Below are 20,308 nucleotides of genomic sequence, written 5' to 3' on the forward strand. Positions count from 1 at the left end.
TTATTAATGCCCTTTTTAATCTCTTCCACCATCATCAATCATGAGATATGATTTTAAATCCACATCTTGATTTTCAGGTCTGCTGGGGGGTATCCAGGACTCCCTGTGGTGGGCGTACTGGATTCTGTTGATGCCCAGTGGTCTTGGTTTCTGTTAGAAAGATTCTTACATTTGTCTTTAGCCATCTGAGAATCTCTGGTGTTAATGTGCAAGCTATCTCTGGCTGGAGCTTGATCCTCCTGTGATTCTATTAGCCTCTGTCAGAACTCCTGGGAGTCCAACTCTCACCTGAGTTCCAGTGGTCAGAGCACTCTCTACAGGCAAGCTCTCCTCTTGCAGAGCAGGTGTCCAGAAATCTGGAGCTCTGATCCATCTCCTGAGTCCTGGGGTCAGAGCCCTTCCTGTAGGCTGACTCTCCTCTGGCAAGGAAGGTGCCCAGGGATCTAGGTCTCAGCTCTGCCTCCTGGATGAGGATGAAGGCCCGACAGGACCCTGACCAAGAAGCTCTGTTGCTTCTATTGCCCACGTGCTTTCAGGTGATCAGGAGGTCCTGGGTGTGCTAGGGGTTCTCCGGTGTAGAGAGTCTTCTGGTGCCCTAGATGCCCTAGGCCAGGTTCACACAGAAGATGGCAGGGCTGGCCCCGACCTGAATGGATCCCAGCCTCAGGTCAGGCGGGGTTCCTCCATCCCTGTTCCTGATGGCACAAGACCCTCCACAATTCATTAGAGCTAATGTTGAGTTCCACTCACCTGTGATCCCGAGGTGATCCAGAGGTCCTGCAGTGTGGAGAGCACTCTGGAGCCTCTGCTGGGCTCAGAAGGAAGATGGCGGGCTCATTCAATCATCCTTGCATTCCTGAAACAAAACCAGCTTAATTGTGACATGTTGTCTTTTTTTTTAAGAGCCAAAATATTTCTTTATTTAATCACTTGTTTAAAGTTGAACTAGTTTTCTATTTTGTGTCTAGTTTTGTATGAATTAATAAGTGTATTAAATAAACTACAGAAAAAATAGATGAGTAATATAATTTCCACTTTCACTTTTGGTAAACATTGAAAATCTCTGATGAGAAAATAAAAGATAAATATAGAATAAAGCCATAAGTATGCTATGCAAATTATGAATAATAAATTGGACACATTGATTTGAGTCACCTGAAAAAATGTTCGACATGTTGTCTTTTTAATATGTTCAACATTTTGTAAGGATTTTGGTAAGCAGGTTGACATTTACATTTATCAAGGACATTGGCCTACAGCTTTTCTTTCCGTTGATGATGTATCTAGTTTTTGAGCTAATGGGAATTGATAGAATAATCCTTGTATTTTGTGGAAAAGGTTGAGAGTCACTGATGTTAATGACCTTTCAAGGGAGTGTCTAATAGAAGTATATAAGGATTTCTAACCCTTGAACCTGAGATTTTCTTTATTGGGAAACTTTTTGATTGCTGTTCCAATCTCATTGCTTGTTATATAACTGTTTAAGGTTTTTTTAATAACAAGTTCAATGTGAACAAATCATATGTTTAGAAATGTATATATTCTAAGTTTTGTAATTAATCATAATTTAGATCTTGAAAACATACCTAACTGCTCTTCTGGATTCCACAACATCCATTACAATGTCTGCTTTACAGTATTAATTTATTCACTTGAGACCTTCGTTCTGCTCATTTCTTTTGGTTTGGGTAATATCTTGTGTGTCCTCTCAAATATTGATCCTTCCTTTCCAGGAGCTAAGAATTGCCAATAGCTCTCAGCCAGGAATGGATGGAAACTCATGCTCAGCTCTCTTCTCCATGATGGGATTTGGTCTAGCTTGGACTTGCACAGGTCTGTTGCATACTGTTGCTACTTCTATAAAGTCATAGATATAGCTGCCATGCTGTATCAAGAAGATGTTGTTTCTTTGTAGCTATCCACCACCTCTTTTTACCCCCTCTCTTTCACAATGGTCACTGAGCCCTGGGAGGAAGTTTTGTAGTTAGATGCTCTACTCAGGGTGAACTTTCTGCAGCCTCTCATCCTCTGTACCTTGGCCATGATGAGAGACTTCCTAGCATAGAAAATGGGTAGCATGAGGAAAATTGAAAGGATAGAATGGTAAATATAAGAAAGTACAAATTTTAAAGGGTATGATTTAAGACATCATTACACAATTAAAGTTACTGTCTATTTATTTCAATAGATCAATATAATTCAACAATAACAAATATATGCAAGGAGTATTAATAACCTTCAGAATCATCTTTGTTTTTCACCACTGACAGAAAACTAAACTTATCTCAACATAGTTCACAAACAGATACAACTGCCACATTCAAGACAGAGAGCTTACTTTATTTTCATGGCAAATTATACCATTTCATCATGTTATGTTACGATAAAATATCTTGAACCACCTCCTCACTGTGAAAAATTGAACATCTGCTCATATCAGACGTTGTTTAATGATGTGTGCCAAACTGAATGCAGCTTCCACCTGACACTCCATCACTTATGCTTAAAACACCATCTTATTATACACCAGCGTTCAGTAGTGTTCCAATGTTGTTCTCATCAACTGAGCACTGCAAAAAATTAATTCACTCATTAAATATCCTCATATGTTCTAGTTTTATGGTATATAGGAGGAAGAAAATTAGAAGCCCATCATTTTTTGCATGAATCAAGATATCAGAAAAGTGCTTCCATGTGATTATAGCTACTTCCATCTCTACTTCTTCCCTTCACAGGTCAAATGTTCTTAAGGAAGGAAAATGGTCTATCTGGGGATTTCTTATTGATGACTTAGCAGCTTGAGTTGATGGTGGTAGGTAGAAGGATGGACCAACTATACTTTTTCTCAAAAACTTGTGAAAAGCAGAAAATTTGGGCAAAACAATGAAAGAATCCATATTAGCTCACAATTTTCAGTATTATTGAAGTGTTTTATTAGTCTCCATTTTTTGATTTGGAGATAGAAATGAAGAGGGAGAGAGGGAGAGACAGAGAGGGAAAGAGAGAGAATCTGTGTATACGTCCAATACCAGTCCAGTTTTTCTCCCCCTGTGTTTTTCTACATTTAAAGGTATCTGTATTGACTTGATGGTATGGGAAGTCTCCTTGATACAGTATGTCTAGGAGACATTCTGTACTCAGTGAGGCTTCAATCTATCCAGTCAACCAAGCTCTGAATCAACAGCTTATAGAGAAGTATTGCTGAGTATTTCTTGGAGTACTTTTTTCTTTTAGATTTTCCTCTTTAGAAGCCCTTTGGTAGATTGTCAAACCTGGAGATTGGGGAATACAACTTTGTGTTCACCTCTTTGCAATGCTTCTCACGTCAGTGTTTTCTTATGCTGTTCTGCAAAATGTCTTCTGTCTAATACTTTTATCACTCTGAGGCATGCATTCTGTATATTTTAGAGTTTAATAGTGGAGTTTATGGTCTTGAGCTTTACATTTGGGTGATCGTATTTCTATTCTGGAGATTTTTAAGTCAACTGTGGTAGTTTCATGAGTTTAAATATGGTACTCTCCTAGTGCATATGTACTGGAAAGCTAAAATCTACTTCTTAAAGTTCTTGTAACCTTGGATATTAGGTCTTCTGTGGAGTTGGTGATGTTTGTTCTTCATCTAGGGTTGTCAGTTGGTGTCTAGCATATTGCAAATAAACTTTCTTCAGTCACTGGGGGAAAGTGTATGGTGTAGTAGTAGCTACTCATCTGGCAAAGGTGAGGCATTTAAAGGAGACAGGGAATGAAGTTAGGAAGGCGTCTTAGTTAAGGTTTTCCTGATGTGAACAGACACCATGACCAAGACAGTTCTTACAAGAACAACATTTAATTGGGGCTGGCTTACTGGTTCAGAGTGTCATCAAGGTAGGAGAATGGTAGCATCTAGGCAGGCATGGTGAAGATGGAGCTGAGAGTTCTATATCTTCATCTGAATGTTACTAAAAGACAGGCTCCCTGGAAGCTAGGAGGAGTATCTTAAAGCCATTGCCATAATGACACACTTCCTCCAATCATGTCATACCTCCTAATAGTGCCAAGTATATTCAAATCACCACACAAAACCTGACATACAGCCTTAAAAATTATGTTACAAAAAAACAATTTGGCGAAGATGAAGGCTGCCAGAATAACCTATGACTCATTATAATACATAAGCAGGCACCCCTGCATGGATATTTAAAGTGTTAATAAGACATGCACCCCATGAAAGTGTATGTATAATTACATGTAGCAGAGTGAGAAGAAGACCACACCATGCACATGAGAAGGAAAACACCCATGCTGAGGTAGAGTCCTATTTTTCACCAAACAGGGATGTTGGCTGCTAAACTCTCTCCCTAGTCAATCTCGCTGCCCTCCCCACTAGGTAATGAACTATCTCAATAACCTTCCTCTGCAGCTCATTTTTCCAACCATGTGTTTGCTTCATTCTTTGTTCAATGACAAGAGAACCTGGAGTAACTGCCAGAAATGCCCCTCTCAACCCCAATATCAGCTCCTTAGTCTTCCCACTGGCCAGGGTAACAGGCAGAGGTTTGTCCACCAGCTGAGAAATAGTCCTCTCAAAGTGTTTTGGAAGCCACTCCTGTGCCTGACATTGAAACAGAATTCAGGAAACTTCCAAGTGTCTTCACATGCTATAGCATCCTTTGTGCCTATCCTAAGATATGCTTAACTGTCAGGTTAATTGCACCCATCTTCCTTCTTTCTATTAACAGCAGATCCTACCCAACTGATGTTTTGATTTTCCTCTTGGTGTCTTCTCTCTTGCTCCCTCTCTCACTCCCCCCTCCCTGCCCGCCCCTTTCCCTCCTTCCTTCCTCCTGATGTTGGCTCATATTTATTTGTCTTCTTTTATATATGTGATCCATCATAAGGGTCTTACAAAATGGAGAAATGCTTTGCCCAGAAAAACACCTGCTTAAGGAGCTTTAGAATCCCCAAGTCCCCAAACTCTAGGGTGAATGAACTCAGGATAATATTCTCTGATTTTGCACTCTACAACCTAGATTTTCCAGGAAAATACAATTTCAAACCCCATCTCACAGTTTCTCCTGGACCTTCAACTCCCTCTAACATTCACAGCCGTGGTAAATTTCTAGCAGTGATCCTTCCTCATCTGGTTAAACTGCCAAGCCCTCTGCTTAACTGTTTTTGAGACTAACACGAATGTACCTTGTGTTGGCTTTCCTCCAACAGCCATAGCTCCATACTGAAGACTATGAGGACAGCTTCGAAGAAGAATAAGAAGACAGCAGTGTCAGGATATAACTGAGAACAGAGTAGCCAAGTAGGAGAGTGCCCTCAGGCCAACAGCCTCAGCTGGGGAGAATCACAGGCAATGATGTGACACAATGTCATCATTACCCTTCAAGAAAGGGACAGCACAGGATGATAATGAATATGCTGGAGAAAAAAATAATACAACTTCATCTGGTATAGATGGGTGGTGTTAGCATTTAGTCTGCTGGATGGGAGAGTATGTTGACATTATTTATAGCAGCAATACAGAGCTATGACATAGATCCATTGTAAACAAGGCCTTCCAAGGCAGCTGCTTTCCATTAAAAACATATAACACAGAAGTGTTTGTAAAGGGTGGCTTGGGTTGGCAGCATTAAAAAGGGATGTCATCTTTGCTAAATCTGGAACTCATTTTCATTCCTATTTTTATTTCCATTTACATTTTTCATATCTAAGCAAGCTTTCTAATTTTTTTAAGCAGCAAATTAGGAGGAAAAAAAGTGTGGCTCTATTTAGAGTTCTCATTACTTGAAAATGGGCCAAGTAACTTATTTCTCCAAATACAGGGGAATTTTGTATAGGGAGTATCTCTAAACCCCCACAAAATATTTCTCTGTATTAAAAGCTTTAGTGGCTGAGTCTAATAAAGGATTGCCATTCTCAGAGGAAAAGTTTTACTTTGTGAGAAAATAGGTTAAAAGGTCATTAAGAATAATAATTTTTAAAATCTGATTATAAGTGAAAAGAAACTACTAATATCCTGAGGGTAGAATACATTAATCGTGAAACATGACCTAGATAAGTCCCCATATATCTAATGCCAATCTCCACTTGTAAAACCACAGAATCTTGACATCAGAGGAAATGAGAGCCCCTGAAGTGAATGATATTGAAAAGTTCTCATCAAGATAGGAACGTGGGACTTCTCAACCTTTCACAGGATTAACTTCAAAAGCTAAAGAAATAGATTTTCATAGCAAAATATGTAAAAAGTTTCTTGAATTCCTTCTCCCATGTTCCCATCTCCTTTCCTGGTGGATAAGTCCTATCTGTGGTGCTTAAGCTGCTGCTGGATCATTTCTATCTGTAATGATTAAGCGAGCACTGAAGATGGAAGCTCACAGCAAGGCCTCTTGCCTCTCTCATCTGCTAAGAATCCTCAGCCTCCCTGGATTTAGGAACAGCATTTCATTGTTTCTATACTGTGAGACTAGGCAACCTTTTTAAACTAATTCAGTGGCTGCAGTTGTGCTAATCTTTAGATCTACATTTTCCATCTTTTCTCCATTATCACAATATTTTCATGGTTCACCTTGTCATCTTTGGTGCAGGACACTGGATGAGGTAACAAAAGCCCCAGAATTACTAATGTGATGTAGTCCATACTAGCCTCCTATTTGTGTGAAATTACATTCTACTCTTACCCAACCAGTAGCCTAGGCTTAAATCTGCTACTTTCTTTTCAATGACACCTCCTTTTCCTCTGCAAGTCCATCCTCAATGTTCATGGCTGTTTTTCTAGGCTCTCAGACCAGGCAGCCCTTGGCAAGTCGTCCTCAAGCAGGGATTACTTATGCAATGTTAGAAGTACAACCACAAGCAATTTGGTTTCTCCAACCAGGGCTAGATTCTGTCACCCTCTGAGTGGTTTGTTCAAGACATGCATTCTCTTTGAGCATCAGTTTGTCTCTTAATAGTGGTAATCATATTTCTAAATTTACAGAGTTTTCATTTAAAAAAATCAGTCAATACAAATGGTAACACTGTATGACAATTTTTCAACCAATATTAGGAGGCTTTAGTCCCTAAATGATTCTCCTTTGTATTGACTAAAAAATTAAAACACAAAGAAAAAGATGGAGACTACAAAATAAGATGATCTCTATGAAATAAAACCTCACAAAACCAATTTAACAATTATTAAACTCTTCTCAGAGAACAGTGACTGTCTGCCTCCCTTCTTCTTATGGGACATTTGCTGTACAAGGGACAGTTGTCCCTTGTTCTTTATACAGCTTTGGTTTCTCAGTGTGGAGCCATTGGTAATTATGTCCATTGACAGTTCCCAAGTACTGTCAGGTATTGTCGAAACTTAAATGCCCCATGGGACTCATCACAGAGGAACAGGTTTCAATTTGTTTCCAAGATACATCCTCAGAGCATTCTCCAAAGAGTTCTCCATAGGACAAACAGTAGCTGGTGCTGCCTAGCTAATCATCATTATCACAGAACCTACTGGAACCATGCCAGCTGCAAATGGCACATCATCATCTTGCAGAATAATTTGTCTGTGTTATATCACAAACATATTATTCCCTCTTACCCTTACGTTCATTATCCCTACTTCAGTTTTGCATGTCTTCCTAGATAACTATGGTGGAAAATGGAAGCTTAAGGTAAAACACTGTCATTTAAATAAATGGCTCACATCATTTACCCCTCTTGCAGCACCATCTGACCAGGCTCTACCAAGGATCCAGTTACTCATTACACAGATAGTTCTTCAGGCATGGGAGACAGGTCATGCCTGGGACAAAGGAAATATAGTAGTTATAGAGGTTTTGCAGAGCCTCTAAGGAAATAAAATATTTAAATGAAGAAAAATTAAGAATAAATTTTTGAACCTCTAGGGGTCAGACATGGAGCTGTTCTTGAGGACATGATACCTCCAGGTCAAACTCAGACAAGGGAGTGTGAAACAAAGAAGGGCTGTGTAATTCTGGAGTCTGATTAAGTGCCTGCTCTGGTTTGGGACATGTTCAAGTCTCCACTTTGGGCAAGCAGTTAGGTGCATTTAGCTCTTTTTTTTTTTTTTTTTTTTTTTACAGACTCCAGAGCTAAGTAGGCACATTATGGGTCCAAATCTTACAGATTATTTCAGTACCACTAATCAGTCAGCCTGAAAATCTTAATGAATATCATTCTGAATAGAGGGCCACCTTTACATTTAGCCAACATTCCAGAATATCCAAACTTATGCCAGGACCAACCCAAGTACTCAGAGTAAAAAGAACTGAATCTCTGCCCACAAAGAGTCTGTTCTTTATTGTTTAGTCAATAACAAAATGGGCTACTTTAAGAGACCAGAGAACAAACACACTTAGTCAGCCAATAAAGGTATTGTTAACCCTGAGTAGGAGGGCTGGGAACATTGTAAAAAGCATTTAGGCTAGTGTGGAAGGAATGGTCCATGAGCCTAATCTTACAAAAGGGAGTAGGCAGGATCTTCTAAGTTTAGAAACAATTGGTAATAACAAGTGTGTATCACTCATTAGAATCTTGAGAGAAAGTATTCAGAGAATGTGGTAATTCACGATTCTTGGGTTTAGCTGGTGCACATATGAATCAGGGATGGATAAAGCTATGGAGGCTATATTCTTAAAAGGACCAGGGGGAACAGAAAACCTGAACACAGAAACTCTGAAAGTCATATTAAGATGCTTGTAGGACCATAATCTAGATTTAGTCAGAGAAGTTTTAAAATGAAGTAAAACAAACCTGAGCTGGTGCAATAGTTGTGTAATGAAGAGAAGACTGAAGCAAAGAAGTAGGAAAGAAAACAGGAGTTTGTGGAATATCATTAGTCCCACACATGTTAGCTAGAATTTACCATCACACTCATTGGAATTATTAAACCTACTTTCAGCCACTTTTTAAAGAGAATACAGATTATCACCATTAGTATTAAATACTATTTGAGAAATGCTCATCAATTAAACCAGAGGTGAGACACACAGAGAGAGAGAGAGGGAGAGAGAGAGAGAGAGAGAGAGAGAGAGAGAGAGAGAGAGAGAGAGAGAGAAGAGAAGAGAAGAGAAGAGAAGAGAAGAGAAGAGAAGAGAAGAGAAGAGAAAGAAAGAAAGAAAGAAAGAAAGAAAGAAAGAAAAGGCAGAAAGGAAAGAAGGAAGGAAGGAAGGAAGGAGCATTTAACTGGAGAATTCTATTCAGTATTTTAGATATAACTTCACATCCATAACTCCAAAAACACATCAAATGAATTAAAAGCAATTGTGGCACCACTCAGGAATTTTCTTGGTTAGGAGATGAATAGATTAATGAGTTTCTCTATAAAAATGGTGAACAGTTAGTAAAGTATCAGAACTTATTTTATATTATGTATTCAAAAAGGTAGAATATGTGGATATAATAAGGACATTTGTAAGAGAAGTTTAGTTCTAGATTAAAACTTTGAAACCAGTTCAGTTCTACCCTGATAGTCTTTTTATGGTTTAACTTTGCTTCTACCACTGAGAATCATGAGTTTGAATTCTACCTCTTCTGTGTTATATATCTCTCTCAAGCTGGGGTTCGGGGGAATCCAAAGCAATAGAGTTAAGTGTTCTTAGAGAGTGGAAGTGACTGGCCTGGCTCTTGACCACCTGGCTGGTGTTTGTGCTTTGTGGGTGTGATAGCTTCAGCACCCCTCCCCCATGGACTTTTGCCCCTTGTTCTAGCCCTCCTCTCCCTACTGCACTGCCTTCATCTTCTCACCTCTGTGGAGAAGGTCAGCTCCACTGATTCACATCTGTCCTGCTCCTTCCAGGCCTCCTCTACAAGTACCTCTTAAGTAGCTAAATTCAATGAATGTAGAATTCTTTCTATCCAATTTGTTTAATTGGGTCTCACACTTTAGCTTAGGTTGGCCTCAATGGTACAATACTCTTGACTCAGCCTCCAAAATGCTGGGACTACAAGCCTGGGCCAACACTCCATGCAGGAAGAATCCTTTCAAAAATAAAATTCAGAACACTAAATATGTTTGCAACATTTTTGTAATCACAGCAAAAGCAAATTGAAAACTAGAAACATAAGTTTGAGAGAAAGAATATTATGAATGGACTCAAGGTTTGAAGGATGAGTCTTCAAAACCTGCTAAAGTGTGACTGATCAATTTTATCATACAAAACTACACACATACATACAGAATAAATCTATAAAGGAATGGACATCCATGAGCGTAACAGTTCTATAATCACCCTTGCGGTCCACTCCAGCACCGAGGATCCTTGACTGCGGAGTCTCCGGACACCCGCAGGGACCCCCACAGGATCCCCCACGGAATCTTAAGACCTCTAGTGAGTGGAACACAGCGTCTGCTCCAATCCAATCTCGCGGGACTGAGACTGCATTAATTAAGGAAGGAGAAAACCCAACCTGATCAGGGTCACAAGTCCCTTCCAGTCCATGCGAGCACCAGGGTTCCTTGCGTGTGGAGTTTCTGGACACCCCCCAAGGTCTTCATAGGACCCTCCACGGGATCTTAAGACCTCTGGTGAGTGGAACACAATTTCTGCCAGGAGGCAGTTTCGAACTCTAGATATCTGGGCACCTTCCCTGCAAGAGGAGAGCTTGCCTGCAGAGAGTACTCTGACCACTGAAACTAAGGAGAGAGCTAGTCTCCCAGGTCTGCTGATAGAAGCTAACATAATCACCTGAGGAACAAGCTCTAACCAGAGACAACTACAACAACTAGCTCCAGAGATTACCAGATGGTGAAAGGCAAACGTAAGAATCCTACTAACAGAAATCAAGACAACTCACCATCATCAGAACGGACCACTCCCACCCCACATAGTCCTGGGCACCCCAACACAACCGAAAAGCTACACCCGCATTTAAAAGCATATCTCATGATGATGGTAGAGGGCATTAAGAAGGACTTTAATAACTCACTTAAAGAAAGACAGGAAAACACAGCTAAGGAGGTAGAGGACCTTAAAGAGAAAACACGAAAAATACCTTAAAGAATTGCAGGAAAACAGGACCAAACAGGTGATGGGATTGAATAAAACCATCCAAGATCTAAAAATGGAAGTAGAAACAATGAAGAAAACACAAAGGGAGACAACTCTGGAGATAGAAACCCTAGGAAAGAAATCAGGAACCATACATGTGAGCATCAGCAACAGAATACAAGAGATGAAAGAATCTCAGGTGCAGAAGATTCCATAGGGAACATGGACACAACAATCAAAGAAAATGCAAAATGCAAAAAGATCCTAACTCAAAACATCCAGGAAATCCAGGACACAATGAGAAGACCAAACCTACGGATAATAGGAGTAGATGAGAATGGAGATTTTCAACTGAAAGGGCCAGCAAATATCTTCAACAAAATTATAGAAGAAAACTTCCCAAACCTAAAGAAAGAGATGCCCATGAACATACAAGAAGCCTACAGAACTCCAAATAAACGGGACCAGAAAAGAAATTCCTCCTGACACATAATAATCAGAACAACAAATACACTAAATAAAGATAGAATATTAAAAGCAGTAAGGGAGAAAGGTCAAGTAACATATAAAGGCAGGACTATCAGAATTACACCAGACTTTTCACCAGACACTATGAAAGCCAGAAGAGCCTGGACAGATGTTATACAGACACTGAGAGAACACAAATGCCAGCCCAGGCTACTATACCCGGCCAAACTCTCAATTACCATAGATGGAGAAACCAAAGTATTCCACGACAAAACTAAAATCACCCATTATCTCTCCACGAATCCAGCCCTTCAAAGGATAATAACAGAAAAAAACCAATACAAGGACGGGAACCACGCCCTAGAAAAAACAAGAAGATAATCCCTCAACAAAACTAAAAGAAGACAGCCACAAGAACAGAATGCCAACTTTAACAACAAAAACAACAGGAAGCAACAATTACTTTTCCTTAATATCTCTTAATATCAATGGTCCCAACTCCCCAATAAAAAGACATAGACTAACAGACTGGCTACACAAACAGGACCCAACATTCTGCTGCTTACAGGAAACCCATCTCAGGGAAAAAGACAGACACTACCTCAGAGTGAAAGGCTGGAAAACAATTTTCCAAGCAAATGGTCTGAAGAAACAAGCTGGAGTAGCCATTTTAATATCGGATAAAATCGACTTCCAAACCAAAGTTATCAAAAAAGACAAGGAGGGACACTTCATACTCATCAAAGGTAAAATCCTCCAAGAGGAACTCACAATTCTGAATATCTACGCTCCAAATGCAAGGGCAGCCACATTCATTAAAGACACCTTAGTAAAGTTCAAAGCACACGTTGCACCTCACACAATAATAGTGGGAGACTTCAACACACCACTTTCATCAATGGACAGATCGTGGAAACAGAAACTAAACAGGGACACAGTGAAACTAACAGAAGTGATGAAACAAATGGACCTGACAGATATCTACAGAACATTTTATCCTAAAACAAAAGGATATAACTTCTTCTCAGCACCTCATGGTACCTACTCTAAAATTGACCACATAATTGGTCACAAAACAAGCCTTAACATATACAAAAATATTGAAATTGTCCCATGCATCCTATCAGATCACCATGGACTAAGGCTGATCTTCAATAACAACATAAATAATGGAAAGCCAACATTCACGTGGAAACTGAACAATACTCTTCTCAATGATACCTTGGTCAAGGAAGGAATAAAGAAAGAAATTAAAGACTTTTTAGAGTTTAATGAAAATGAAGCCACAAATGTACCCAAACCTATGGGAAACAATGAAAGCATTTCTAAGAGGGAAACTCATATCTCTGAGTGCCTCCAAGAAGAAACAGGAGAGAGCACATACTAGCAGCTTGACAACACATCTAAAAGCTCTAGAAAAAAAGGAAGCAAATTCACCCAAGAGGAGTAGACTGCAGGAAATTATCAAACTCAGGGGTGAAATCAACCAAGTGGAAACAAGAAGAACTATTCAAAGAATTAACCAAACGAGGAGTTGGTTCTTTGAGAAAATCAACAAGATAGATAAACCCTTAGCTAGACTCACTAGCAGGCACAGGGTCAGCATCCTAATTAACAAAATCAGAAATGAAAAGGGAGACATAACAACAGATCCTGAAGAAATCCAAAACACCATCAGATCCTTCTACAAAAGGCTATACTCAACAAAACTGGAAAACCTGGAAAAAATGGACAAATTTCTAGACAGATACCAGGTGCCAAATTTAATATGGATCAAGTTAATGATCTAAACAGTCCCATATTCCCTAAAGAAATAGAAGCAGTCATTAATAGTCTCCCAGCCCCCCCCCCCCAAAAAAAGCCCAGGACCAGATGGGTTTAGTGCAGAGTTCTATCAGACCTTCAAAAAAGATCTAATTCCAGATCTGCACAAACTATTCCACAAAATAGAAGTAGAAGGTACTATACCCCACTCATTCTATGAAGCCACAATTACTCTGATACCCAAACCACAAAAAGATCCAAAAGATAGAGAACTTCATACCAATTTCCCTTTTGAATTTCGATGCAAAAATACTCAATAAAAAGCTCGCTAACCGAATCCAAGAATACATCAAAACAATCATCCATCCTGACCAAGTAGGTTTTATTCCAGGGATGCAGGGATGGTTCAATATACGGAAATCCATCAATGTAATCCATTATATAAACAAACTCAAAGACAAAAACCACATGATCATCTTGTTAGATGCAGAAAAAGCATTTGACAAAATCCAACAAAATCATGATAAACGTCTTGGAAAGATCAGGAATTCTAGGCCCATACCTAAACATGATAAAAGCAATCTACAGCAAACCAGTAGCCAACATCAAAGTAAATGGTGAGAAGCTTGAAGCAATTCCACTAAAATCAGGGACTAGACAAGGCTTCCCACTTTCTCCCTACCTCTTCAACATAGTACTTGAAGTCCTAGCCAGAGCAATTCGACAACAAAAGGAGATCAAGGGGATACAAATTGGAAAAGATGAAGTCAAAATATCACTTTTTGTGGATGATATGATACTATACATAAGTGACCCTAAAAATTCCACCAGAGAACTCCTAAACCTGATAAACAGCTTTGGTGAAGTAGCTGGATATAATATTACCTCAAACAAATCAATGACTTTTCTCTACACAAAGAATAAACAGGCTGAGAAAGAAATTAGGGAAACAACACCCTTCTCAATAGTCACAAATAATATAAAATATCTTGGCATGACTCTAACTAAGGAAGTGAAAGATCTGTATGATAAGAACTTCAAGTCTCTGAAGAAAGAAATTAAAGAAGATCTCAGAATATGGAAAGATCTCCCATGCTCATGGATTGGCAGGATCAACATTGTGAAAATGGCTATCTTGCCAAAAGCAATCTAGAGATTCAATGCAATCCCCATTAAAATTCCAACTCAATTCTTCAACGAATTAGAAAGAGCAATATGCAAATTCATCTAGAATAACAAAAAAACCTAGGATAGCAAAAACTCTTCTCAACAATAAAAGAACCTCTGGTGGAATCACCATGCCTGACCTAAAGCTGTAGTACAGAGCAATTGTGATTAAAAAAAACTGCATGGAACCGCCAGACTGATTTCCAGAGTGGTTGTACAAGCCTGCACTCCCACCAACAATGGAGGAGTGTTCCTCTTTCTCCACATCCTCGCCAGCATCTGCTGTCACCTGAATTTTTGATCTTAGCCATTCTGACTGGTGTGAGGTGGAATCTCAGGGTTGTTTTGATTTGCATTTCCCTGATGATTAAGGATGTTGAACATTTTTTCAAGTGCTTCTCTGCCATTCGGTATTCCTCAGGTGAGAATTCTTTGTTCAGTTCTGAGCCCCATTTTTTAATTGGGTTATTTGATTTTCTGAAGTCCACCTTCTTGAGTTCTTTATATATGTTGGATAAGAAGGACACATGCTCCACTATGTTCATAGCAGCCTTATTTATAATAGCCAGAAGCTGGAAAGAACCTAGATGCCCCTCAACAGAGGAATGGATACAGAAAATGTGGTACATCTACACAATGGAGTACTACTCAGCTATTAAAAAGAATGAATTTATGAAATTCCTAGCCAAATGGATGGACCTGGAGGGCATCATCCTGAGTGAGGTAACACATTCACAAAGAAACTCACACAATATGTATTCACTGATAAGTGGATATTAGCCCCAAACCTAGGATACCCAAGATATAAGATATAATTTGCTAAACACATGAAACTCAAGGAGAATGAAGACTGAAGTGTGGACACTATGCCCCTCCTTAGATTTGGGAACAAAACACCCATGGAAGGAGTTACAGAGACGGAGTTTGGAGCTGAGATGAAAGGATGGACCATGTAGAGACTGCCATAGCCAGGGATCCACCCCATGATCAGCATCCAAACGCTGACACCATTGCATACACTAGCAAGATTTTATTGAAAGGACGCAGATGTAGCTGTCTCTTGTGAGACTATGCCGGGGCCCAGCAAACACAGAAGTGGATGCTCACAGTCAGCTAATGGATGGATCATAGGGCTCCCAATGGAGGAGCTAGAGAAAGTAGCCAAGGAGCTAAAGGGATCTGCAACCCTATAGGTGGAACAACATTATGAGCTAACCAGTACCCCAGAGCTCTTGACTCTAGCTGCATATATATCAAAAGATGGCCTAGTCGGCCATCACTGGAAAGAGAGGCCCATTGGACTTGCAAACTTTATATGCCCCAGTACAGGGGAATACCAGGGCCAAAAAGGGGGAGTGGGTGGGCAGGGGAGTGGGGGTGGGTGGATATGGGGGACTTTTGGTATAGCATTGGAAATGTAAATGAGTTAAATACCTAATAAAAAATGGAAAAAAAAACTGCATGGTACTGGTATAGTGACAGAAAAGTAGACCAATGGAATAGAATTGAAGACCCAGAAATGAACCCACACACCTATGGTCACGTGATTTTCGACAAGGGAGCTAAAACCATCCAGTAGAAGAAGACAGCATTTTCAACAAATGGTGCTGGCACAACTGGTTGTTATCATGCAGAAGAATGTGAATCGATCCATTCTTATCTCCTTGTACTAAGGTCAAATCTAAGTGGATCAAGGAACTCCACATAAAACCGGAGACACTGAAACTTATAGAGGAGAAAGTGGGGAAAAGCCTTGAAGATATGGGCACAGGGGAAACATTCCTGAATAGAACAGCAATGGCTTGTGCTGTAAGATCGAGAATTGACAAATGGGACGTCATGAAACTGCAAAGCTTCTGCAAGGCAAAAGACACTGTCAATAAGACAAAAAGACCACCAACAGATTGGGAAAAGATCTTTACCTATCCTAAATCATAGGTGACTAATATCCAATATATATAAAGAACTCAAGATGGTGAACTCCAGAAAATCAAATAACCCCATCAAAAAATGGGGCTCAGAGCTAAACAAAGAATTCTCACCTGAGGAATACCAAAAGGCTGAGAAGCACCTGAAAAAATGCTCAGCATTCTTAATCATCAGAGAAATGCAAATCAAAATAACCCTGAGATTCCATCTCATACCAGTCAAAATGGCTAAGATCAAAAATTCAGGTGACAGCAGATGCTGGCGAGGATGTGGAGAAAGAGGAACACTCCTCCATTGTTGGTGGGATTGCAAGTTTGTACAACCACTCTGGAAATCAATCTGGCGGTTCCTCAGAAAATTGGACATAGTACTACCTGAGGATCCCGCAATACCTCTCCTGGGCATATATCCAGAAGATGTCCCAACCGGTAAGAAGGACACTTGCTCCACTATGTTCATAGCAGCCTTATTTATAATAGCCAGAAGCTGGAAAGAACCCAGATGCCCCTCAACAGAGGAATGGATACAGAAAATGTCTACATTTATACAATGGAGTACTACTCAGCTATTAAAAGGAATGAATTTATGAAATTCCTAGGCAAATGGTTGGACCTGGAGGGCATCATCCTGAGTAAGGTAACACAATCACAAAAGAACTCAAATGATATGTACTCAATGATAAGTGGATATTAGCCCAGAAACTTAGTATACCCAAGATATAAGTTACAATTTGCAAAACTCATGAAACTGAAGAAGAACGAAGACCAAAGTGTGGACACATTGCCCCTTCTTAGAACTGGAAACAATCACCCATGGAAGGAGTTACAGAGACAAAGTTTGGAGCTGAGACAAAAGGATAGACCATATAGAGACTGCCATATCCAGGGATCCATCCCATAATTAGCCTCCAAACGATGACAGCATTGCATACACTAGCAAGATTTTGTTGAAAGGACCCTGATATAGCTGTCCCTTGTGAGACTAGGCCGGGGCCTAGCAAACACAGAATTGGATGCTCACAGTCAGCTATTGGATGGATCACAGGGCCCCCAATGGAGGAGCTAGAGAAAGTGTCCAAGGAGCTAAAGAAATCTGCAACCCTGTAGGTGCAACATTATGAACTAACCAGTACCCCGGAGCTCTGGACTCTAGCTGCATATGTATCAAAAGATGGCCTAGTCGGCCATCACTGGAAAGAGAGGCCCATTGGACACGCAAACTTTATATGCCCCAGTACAGGGGAACGCCAGGGCCAAAAAGTGGGAATGGGTGTGTAGGGGAGTGAGGGGGAGGGTATGGGGGACTTTTGAGATAGCATTGGAAATGTAGTTGAGGAAAATAGGTAATAAAAAAATATTAAAAAAAAAAGAAAAAGAAAAAAACAGACATCTACCCCCACACACACAAAAAAAATTTCTATAATGAAGTAAAACATGGGTAAGTTTACTCCTATTAATATTTAATATTCATAAACATGAATATGTTCTAATTTGAATACATAATCATTGAAAGTAAATCAAAACTTCAAGATAGAGTTAAAGAAATCAATAGTTGATTCCCTTATTCCAGGAAACTATCAGGAAGCTCCCACTTCTCTCATGTTTTGTTGATATTCACACAAATTTCATGTGTGATGCTTTAAAACCACATTTACTCACTCAATCTTAAACACGAAGCTTTCCATGTCACTTAAAAATCCTTCAAGAACATCTCACTACCTAGCTGATGACCCGAAGAAGGGTAACATCATAATTTCATTTTATGTGCTCCACATTGTTGAGCTTTTAGAAATCATAATGCATGCAAAGTCACTGCTGTGATGACAGCAATGGCATCCTCACCATTTACCTAGGGTACATTTTTGCAAGTAGAACTACCATGTCAAATAAAAACACTTTCATACCAGGATATATATTCTATAACTTGCTTTAACAATTTTATTTATCAGTATTAATCATATACAGTTCTCACCTTTACAATTTCTTTCTTCACAGGACTCATGTGAAGGTCAGATTCTATAAATTAAGTCTTCAAAGACCATCAGATGAGAGTTTCAGCCAACTGCTACTGAGAGAAGATGAAATATTGTAACTTGTGAGTTGTTTAGGAGCCCACTGCCCTGGCCTGAGACTGAGAACAAAGCAGAACATCCCCCAGACATGCCAAGGCAGGGCTGTTGTTAAGTCATTCCTAAGAGCATCTTGACTGTAAAGATAAAAAGGTATGCAAGGACCAGCAGGGCTATATTATCTAAATCAACACCATCTGGCCGGAACCTCCCCTCTGTCTATTGCTCCTTGACGCTGGGTTAAGTCATACATCAACTGGTTGCTATGTGAACAAAGATAAGGCCCCAGCCCACAGGAACAAAGTCCTGATGCCCTTTCTGTTAATGTTTGAATAAGCCAATAGTGTGTTACTATGCTGAATTCCACACCCCATAAAAACCCCTAGCTTTCAATCCTCGGGGCCGACATCCTTTATCTCCTGTGTGGGATGCATGTCAGTCCGGAGCTCCGTAATTAAACGTCCTCATGTAATTACATCAAGAGATGGTCCTTCGCGTGATTTTTTGGGTGTACGCCGAATCGGGAATTGGGTGGGGGTTTCCCCACTAGATCTAACATTACACTGGCACATACTCTTTGCATCTATTTTATGAAAGCTTGGGCGCAAAGCTTTCATATTTAAAAGTCACATTATGAGACCTGGAAAGGTGTCTCAGCAATTAAGAGTACCCCTTCCTCTCGTAGATTATCCAGGTTCAGTTCTCAGCACCCACATGAAGGCTCAGAACTGTCTGTACTTCCAGTTCTTAGGTATCTGATGGCACTAGGGCACACATGCAGTGCACATACATACATGCAGACTAAAACACTTGTAGATATAAAATAAAAAATAAGTGCTTTATAGATTTTTAAAAGAAAATAATCTCCACAACACTCTCTGGTCACCTAATTAAAGAACACATTAAACCTGAGGTTCTCAATCCCTAAAGCACAGGATGACCCCCTTAGATTGTTAAGGCACACAGCCGGGCTGGATCCCAGGAGCTTTAAATTTGACAAGTCAGACTGTGGTCTACATTCCATGCTTCCAATAAGGCTGGCATTGCTGATCTGGAATAGCACACTGGGAATCAGTACTCTACAGCGTTATATTGGATCATTATTATGTCAGGTTCCATGGATGACAGCAAGCAAACCAGATCATGATTCCTGCCTTCAGTGTGTAGTCTAGTAGGCTAAACAGATGTCAGGTTGGTTAGCAAGTAACCAAAAATGGGCAGGGCTTGGGGGTAGAGGTAAATGTTAAGTCTTCTCAGGAACTCTCCTGGGTGTTTAACAATGAGCTACCATGTAGATGGCATTCTGCATGTGTGTCTCTTGCTTGTGCAGGGTTGGGACCAGCAAGAAAACAGACTAGTGACTAGGTTTTGGTAAGCTTTTCCCTTAAGCCAAGCAGAAGGCTGGTAAGCAGGGCACTCAGATGTTAGGAATTGAAAGGTAAACTCTAGAGAACAAGTGTTGACTGCACAGATCCAGGGAAAGGAGCCCTTCTGCATCAGAATACTAAATCTTCTCTACCCCTACACAAGGCCAAACATAGGAGAATGTGCTGGTCAATAAAAGGAACCTACATATGCAAGTTCTATACACAAATCATGCGACTTAGCAGAGTGCATGGACACAGAACAAATGACTCCCACTGAAGCTGCTTCAAACAGTTGGAAATAAAGTGCCCAGATGTAATTAAGACTGTGCCCTAGTTCACAGTTATAAGGTATCTTGCATTTGCTATCAGGTATTAGAGGACTCGATCTCCACTGTCCTCCTATAACACTGCCGGGTTATTATACAGATCTTCCCTGGGTAAGTAAAGTGCTCCACTCTGTGTCTATGAGCAGCTTTTGAGTGAGGCCTAGTAAGCAGTTTCTTCTAGAAAACCCTGTGAACAAGCTTTTAAGCACTCCTTTGCTGTTTTTGCAGTGTCCGAGACAG

The 20,308-nt window shown here is 40.0% G+C and overlaps 1 long non-coding RNA gene across 1 annotated transcript in view; it reads right to left on the reverse strand.

Annotated features, from left to right (window-relative positions):
- The window catches only part of A330093E20Rik (RIKEN cDNA A330093E20 gene), a 361,774-nt gene that overhangs the window by 152,741 nt on the left and 188,725 nt on the right, over window positions 1-20,308 (reverse strand). The window contains exon 3 of the long non-coding RNA NR_040342.1: window positions 751-856. This is a non-coding gene — a long non-coding RNA (RIKEN cDNA A330093E20 gene). The remainder of the gene's footprint in view (window positions 1-750; window positions 857-20,308) is intronic.

The sequence above is a fragment of the Mus musculus genome, chromosome 18 (assembly GCF_000001635.26).
Source record: "Mus musculus strain C57BL/6J chromosome 18, GRCm38.p6 C57BL/6J".
Taxonomy (NCBI): Eukaryota; Metazoa; Chordata; class Mammalia; order Rodentia; family Muridae; genus Mus; species Mus musculus.